Genomic DNA, 8,198 nt, shown 5'->3' with positions numbered 1-8,198 from the left:
GACCCCAACAAACCTCCCTGTAACCCCCCTCAGAGCCCAACACCCCTCCCTGTCTCTGTATCCCCCTCAGACCCCAACACCCCTCCATGTCTCTGTAACCCCCCGCAGACCCCAACACCCCTCCCTGTCTCTGTACCCCCCTCAGACCCCAACACCCCTCCCTGTCTCTGTATCCCCCTCAGTCTCCAACACCCCTCCCTGTCTCTGTATCCCCCTCTCCCCAACACCCCTCCCTGTCTCTGTATCCCTCTCAGTCTCCAACATCACTCCCTGTAAACCCCCTTAGACCCCAACACCCCTCCCTGTCTCTGTATCCCCCTCAGACCCCAACACCCCTCCCTGTCTCTGTATCCCCCTCAGACCCCAATACCCCTCCCTGTCTGTATCCCCCTCAGAACCCAACACCCCTCCCTGTCTCTGTATCCCCCTCAGACCCCAACACCCCTCCCTGTAACCCCCCTCAGTCCCCAACACCCCTCCCTGTAACCCCCCTCAGATCCCAACACCCCTCCCTGCAACCCCCCTCAGATCCCAACACCCCTCCCTGTCTCTGTATCCCCCTCAGACCCCAACACCCCTCCCTGTCTCTGTAACCCCCTCAGACCCCAACACCCCTCCCTGTAACCCCCCTCAGATCCCAACACCCCTCCCTGTCTCTGTATCCCCCTCAGACCCCAACAACCCTCCCTGTCTCTGTATCCCCCTCAGACCCCAACACCCCTCCCTGTAACCGCCCTCAGTCCCCATCACCCCTCCCTGTCTCAGTAACCCCCCTCAGTCCACAACACCCCTCCCTGTCTCTGTATCCCCCTCAGACCCCAACAAACCTCCCTGTAACCCCCCTCAGAGCCCAACACCCCTCCCTGTCTCTGTATCCCCCTCAGACCCCAACACCCCTCCATGTCTCTGTAACCCCCCGCAGACCCCAACACCCTTCCCTGTCTCTGTATCCCCCCTCAGTCTCCAACATCCCTCCCTGTAAACCCCCTTAGACCCCAACACCCCTCCCTGTCTCTGTATCCCCCTCAGTCTCCAACATCCCTCCCTGTCTCTGTATCCCCCTCAGTCTCCAACATTCCTCCCTGTAACCCCCCTCAGACCCCAACACCCCTCCCTGTAACCCACTTCAGACCCCAACACCCCTCCCTGTCTCTGTAACCCCCTCAGACCCCAACACCCCTCCCTGTCTCTGTAACCCCCTCAGACCCCAACACACCTCCCTGTCTCTGACCCCCCTCAGACCCCAACACCCCTCCCTGTCTCTGTATCCCCCTCAGACCCCAATACCCCTCCCTGTCTGTATCCCCCTCAGACCCCAACACTCCTCCCTTTCTCTGTATCCCCCTCAGTCCCCAACACCCCTCCCTGTCTCTGTATCCCCCTCAGACCCCAACACCCCTCCCTGTAACCCCCCTCAGACCCCAACACCCCTCCCTGTCTGTATCCCCCTCAGACCCCAACACCCCTCCCTGTCTGTATCCCCCTCAGACCCCAATACCCCTCCCTGTCTGTATCCCCCTCAGACCCCAACACCCCTCCCTGTCTCTGTATCCCCCTCAGACCCCAATACCCCTCCCTGTCTGTATCCCCCTCAGACCCCAACACCCCTCCCTGTCTCTGTATCCCCCTCAGACCCCAACACCCCTCCCTGTCTCTGTATCCCCCTCAGTCCCCAGCACACCTCTCTGTAACCCCCCCTCAGACCCCAACACCCCTCCCTGTCTCTGTATCCCCCTCAGACCCCAACACCCCTCCCTGTAACCCCCCTCAGACCCCAACACCCCTCCCTGTAACCCCCCTCAGACCCCAACACACCTCCCTGTCTCTGGCCCCCCTCAGACCCCAACGCCCCTCTCTGTCTCTGTAACCCCCCTCAGACCCCAACACCCCTCCCTGTCACTGTATCCCCCTCTCCCCAACACCCCTCCCTGTAACCCTCCCTCAGACCCCAACACCCCTCTCTGTCTCTGTAACCCCCCTCAGACTCCAACACCCCTCTCTGTCTCTGTAACCCCCCACAGACCCCAACACCCCTCCCTGTAACCCTCCCTCAGACCCCAACACCCCTCCCTGTATCCTCCCTCAGACCCCAACACCCCTCCCTGTAACCCACTTCAGACCCCAACACCCCTCCCTTTCTCTGTATCCCCCCTCAGTCCCCAACACCCCTCCCTGTCTCTGTATCCCCCTCAGACCCCAACACCCCTCCCTGTCTCTGTATCCCCCTCAGACCCCAATACCCCTCCCTGTCTGTATCCCCCTCAGACCCCAACACCCCTCCCTGTCTCTGTATCCCCCTCAGTCCCCAGCACACCTCTCTGTAACCCCCCTCAGACCCCAACACCCCTCCCTGTCTCTGTATCCCCCTCAGACCCCAACACCCCTCCCTGTCTCTGTATCCTCCTCAGACCCCAACACCCCTCCCTGTCTCTGACCCCCCTCAGACCCCAACGCCCCTCTCTGTCTCTGTAACCCCCCTCAGACCCCAACACCCCTCCCTGTCACTGTATCCCCCTCTCCCCAACACCCCTCCCTGTAACCCTCCCTCAGACCCCAACACCCCTCTCTGTCTCTGTAACCCCCCTCAGACCCCAACACCCCTCTCTGTCTCTGTAACCCCCCACAGACCCCAACACCCCTCCCTGTAACCCTCCCTCAGACCCCAACACCCCTCCCTGTATCCTCCCTCAGACCCCAACACCCCTCCCTGTCTCTGACCCCCCTCAGACCCCAACGCCCCTCTCTGTCTCTGTAACCCCCCTCAGACCCCAACACCCCTCCCTGTCACTGTATCCCCCTCTCCCCAACACCCCTCCCTGTAACCCTCCCTCAGACCCCAACACCCCTCTCTGTCTCTGTAACCCCCCTCAGACCCCAACACCCCTCTCTGTCTCTGTAACCCCCCACAGACCCCAACACCCCTCCCTGTAACCCTCCCTCAGACCCCAACACCCCTCCCTGTATCCTCCCTCAGACCCCAACACCCCTCCCTGTCTCTGTGACCCCCTACCCTTTGCTGTAACCCCCTCTGGCCCCTGCACTCCTCCCTTTCTCTGTAACTCCGTCTGGCCCCAGCACCCCTCCCCGTCTCTGTGTCCCCCTCTGGGGGTTACATCGAAGGGCTTGGTGGGAAAGCGGCCATTGACTGAGTGGGCCAGTGAAGGAGTGGAGATTTGAGGCTTCGACGAGCAGAGGCTGAGGACGAGCTTCACTCCAAGTGAGGTAAGGCCGGGTAAGTTCCTTTCAAAGGAGAAAGTTTCAAAAGTTGAGGCAAGTATTGGGTAGGTCATGGCAGCTGAGATCGGCCCCGTGGTTTGTTCGTCCTGCAGCATGTGGGAAATCAGGGATACTTCCAGTGTCCCTGACGACTATGTGTGCAGGAAGTGTGTCCAACTGCAGCTTCTGGCAGACCGCATTGAGCATCTGGAGCTGCGATTGGATTCATACTGGAGCATCCGCGATGCTGAGAAAGTCGTGAATAGCACGTTCAGTGAGTTGGCCACACTGCAGGTAAAGGCTACACAGGCAGAAAGGGAAGGGGTGGCCACTAGACAGCGTAGCAGTAGGCAGGTAGTGCAGGAGTCCCCTGAGGTCATCTCCCTCCTAAACAGATATACTGTTTTGGATACTGTTGGGGGAGATGTCTCATCAGGGGAAGGCAGCAGCAGCCGAGTTCATGGCACCATGGGTGGCTCTGCGTGACAGGAGGGGAGGAAAAGGAGTGGGAGAGCTATAGTGATAGGGGATTCGATTGTAAGGGGAATAGGTAGGCGTTTCTGTGGCCGCAAACGAGACTCCAGGATGGTATGTTGCCTACCTGGTGCAAGGGTCAAGGATGTCTCTGAGCGGCTGCAGGACATTCTGGAATGGGAGGGTGAACAGCCAGTGGTCGTGGTGCACATAGGTACCAACGATATAGGTAAAAAATGGGATGAGGTCCTACAAGGTGAATTTAGGGAGTTAGGAGATAAACTAAAAAGTAGGACCACAAAGGTAATAATCTCTGGGTTACTATCAGTGCCACGTGCTAGACAGAGTAGAAATAGGAGGATATTTCAGATGAATACGTGGCTTGAAAAATGGTGCAAGGGGGAGGGATTCAAATTTCTGGGGCATTGGAACCAGTTCTGGGGGAGGTGGGACCGGTATAAACAGGATGGTCTGCACCTGGGCTGGACTGGAACCAATGTCCAAGGGGGAGCGTTTGCTACTGCTGTTCAGCAGGCTTTAAACTAATGTGGCAGGGGGATGGAAACAAGTGCAGAGAAACAGAGGGGTGTAAAATGAGGGTAGAAGCAAAAAGTAGTAAGGTGAAAAGTAAAAGGGGCAGGCAGGCAAATCCAGGGCAAAAAGCAAAAAGAGCCACTTTTCAACATAATTGTATAAGGGCTAAGAGTGTTGTAAAAACAAGCCTGAAGGCTTTGTGTGTCAATGCGAGGAGCATTCATAACAAGGTGGATGAATTGAATGTGCAGATAGTTATTAATGAATATGATATAGCTGGGATCACAGAGACATGGCTCCAGGGTGACCAAGGATGGGAGCTCAACATCCAGGGATATTCAATATTCAGGAGGGATAGACAGGAAAGAAAAGGAGGTGGGGTAGCATTGCTGGTTAGAGAGGATATTAATGCAATAGAAAGGAAGGACATTAGCCCGGAGGATATGGAATCGATATGGGTAGAGCTGCATAACACTAAGGGGCAGAAAACGCTGGTGGGAGTTGTGTACAGGCCACCTAACAGTAGTAGTGAGGTTGGGGATGGCATTAAACAGGAAATTAGAAATGCGTGCAAAAAAGGAACAGTAGTTATAATGGGTGGCTTCAATCTACATCTAGATTGGGTGAACCAAACTGGTAAGGGTGCTGAGGAAGAGGATTTCTTGGAATGTATGTGGGATGGTTTTCTGAACCAACATGTCAAGGAACCAACTAGAGAGCAGGCCATTCTAGATTGGGTATTGAGCAATGAGGAAAGGTTAGTTAGCAATCTTGTCGTGCGAGGTCCCTTGGGTAAGAGTGACCATAATATGGTGGAATTCTTCATTAAGATGGAGAGTGACATAGTTCAGAAACAAAGGTTCTGAACTTAAAGAAGGGTAACTTTGAAGGTATGAGACGTGAATTAGCTAAGATAGACCAGCAAATGATACTTAAAGGGTTGACGGTGGATATGCAATGGCAAGCATTTAAAGATCGCAAAGATGAACTACAACAATTGTTCATCCCAGTTTGGCAAAAGAATAAACCAGGGAAGGTAGTGCACCCGTGGCTGACAAGGGAAATTAGGGATAGTATCAAGTCCAAAGAAGAAACATATAAATTAGCAAAAAAAAGTGGCACACCTGAGGACTGGGAGAAATTCAGAGTCCAGCAGAGGAGGACAAAGGGCTTAATTAGGCAAGGGAAAAAAGATTATGAGAGAAAGCTGGCAGGGAACATAAAAACTGACTAAAAGCTTTTATACATATGTGAAAAGAAAAAGATTGGTCAAGACAAATGTAGGTCCTTTACAGTCAGAAACAGGTGAATTGATCATAGGGAACAAAGACATGGCAGACCAATTGAATAACTACTTTGGTTCTGTCTTCACTAAGGAGGACATAAATAATCTTCCAGAAATAGTAAGGGACCAAGGGTCTAGTGAGATGGAGGAACTGAGGGAAATACGTGTTAGTAGGGAAGTGGTGTTAGGTAAATTGAAGGGATTAAAGGCAGATAGATCCCCAGGGCCAGATTGTCTGCATCCCAGAGTGCTTAAGGAAGTAGCCCAAGAAATAGTGGATGCATTAGTGATAATTTTTCAAAACTCCTTAGATTCTGGATTAGTTCCTGAGGATTGGAGGGTGGCTAATGTAACCCCACTTTTTAAAAAAGGAGGGAGAGAGAAACCGGGGAATTATAGACCGGTTAGTCTGACATCGGTGGTGGGGAAAATGCTAGAGTTGGTTATCAAAGATGTGATAACAGCACATTTGGAAAGAGGTGAAATCATCGGACAAGGTCAGCATGGATTTGTGAAAGGAAAATCATGTTTGATGAATCTTATAGAATTTTTTGAAGATGTAACTAGTAGAGTGGATAGGGGAGAGCCAGTGGATGTGGTATATTTAGATTTTCAAAAGGCTTTTGACAAGGTCCCACACAGGAGATTAGTGTGCAAACTTAAAGCACACGGTATTGGGGGTATGGTATTGATGTGGATAGAGAATTGGTTGGCAGACAGGAAGCAAAGAGTGGGAGTAAACGGGACCTTTTCAGAATGGCAGGCAGTGACTAATGGGGTACCACAAGGCTCAGTGCTGGGACCCCAGTTGTTTACAATATATATTAATGATTTAGACGAGGGAATTAAATGCAGCATCTCCAAGTTTGCGGATGACACGAAGCTGGGCGGCAGTGTTTGCTGTGAGGAGGATGCTAAGAGGATGCAGGGTGACTTGGATAGGTTAGGTGAGTGGGCAAATTCATGGCAGATGCAATTTAATGTGGATAAATGTGAGGTTATCCACTTTGGTTGCAAGAACAGGGAAACAGATTATTATCTGAACGGTGGCCGATTAGGAAAAGGGGAGATGCAATGAGACCTGGGTGTCATTGTACACCAGTCATTGAAGGTGGGCATGCAGGTACAGCAGGCGGTGAAAAAGGCAAATGGTAATTTGGCATTCATAGCAAAAGGATTTGAGTACAGGAGCAGGGAGGTTCTACTGCAGTTGTACAAGGCCTTGGTGAGACCGCACCTAGAGTATTGTGTGCAGCTTAGGTCCCCTAATCTGAGGAAAGACATTCTTGCCATAGAGGGAGTACAGAGAAGGTTCACCAGGTTGATTCCTGGGATGGCAGGACTTTCATATGAAGAAAGACTGGATCATCTAGGCTTATACTCACTGGAATTTAGAAGATTGAGGGAGGGATCTTATTGAAACGTATAAAATTCTAAAGGGATTGGACAGGCTAGATGCAGGAAGATTGTTTCCGATGTTGGGGAAGTCCAGAAAGAGGGGTCACAGTTTAAGGATAAAGGGGAAGCCTTTTAGGACCGATATGAGGAAAAACTTCTTCACACAGAGAGTGGTGAATCTGTGGAATTCACTGCCACAGGAAACAGTTGAGGCTGGTTCATTGGCTATATTTAAGAGGAAGTTAGATATGGCCCTTGTGGTTAAAGGGATCAGGGGGTATGGAGAGAAAGCAGGTACAGGGTTCTGAGTTGGATGATCAGCCATGATCATACTGAATGGTGGTACAGGCTCGAAGGGCCAAATGGCCTACTCCCGCACCTATTTTCTATGTTTCTATGATATCCTGCTGCTGGAGAGGGTGGGTGAGGAAACCCCTCAACTATTGCACTGGAGTACTACCCCAGAGGGGCTGAGTGGTTGTGGACTGGTATGAACAGAACAACCTACATCTCAACGTGGACAAGACTATAGATGTGAAAGTGCAACCTGACCTGACCACTCCCTCCCTCTCCTCCAGGGAGAGGTCAGGAGTACCAAGGTTTTGGGAGTGCATATAAAAGAGGATCTTATCCGGTCCCTCAACATCACCTCTTCAGTGAAGAAAGCACAGCACTTCCTGGGGATGTTGAGGTGAGTGAGGATCCTCCCCTGCTCCCACTCTAACCACTTTCTATCAGGAGTTTTCGGACTCGCTGGTGTGAGAAGTGTAAGGCACGTGACTGCAAGACCCTGCAACAGATTGTGAGGACGACTGAAATAATCGCTGGGATCTCACTGCTCCCACCCCCACTCCAAATCCAGAAATGCAGAGTCCCTCCCATCCATCCCACAATCTCCTAACATCAGGCAGAAGGTTCCACAGTATCAGAACGACGACTCTCAGGCTGGGTAGCAGCTTCTTCCCCAGGCTGTGAAACTTCTGAGCACATACTGTTTATGACAGGGCCGGTACAAAAATACTACATAGAACCCGGGAACAATGTTGTGCCAAACCAGCTTAAAAGCAAATCACAAACACTCAAACACCAATCCCTCCATCTTCCTTGGTCCATGTGCTTATCCAAACATGGCGTGAAAAGCCTCTACCACCACACCAAGCAGTGCAGTCTGGGCACCCCTGACTTTCTCAGTAAAAAACTTGCTCCCCACCTCCAATGCATGTCCTCTAGTATTAGACATTTCAACCCTGGGAAGAACTCTCTCTATGCCTCTCAGAATCCTGCAATCCAC

Source organism: Hemitrygon akajei, chromosome 4, assembly GCF_048418815.1.
Source record: "Hemitrygon akajei chromosome 4, sHemAka1.3, whole genome shotgun sequence".
Taxonomy (NCBI): Eukaryota; Metazoa; Chordata; class Chondrichthyes; order Myliobatiformes; family Dasyatidae; genus Hemitrygon; species Hemitrygon akajei.
This window is presented reverse-complemented; position numbering follows the sequence as displayed.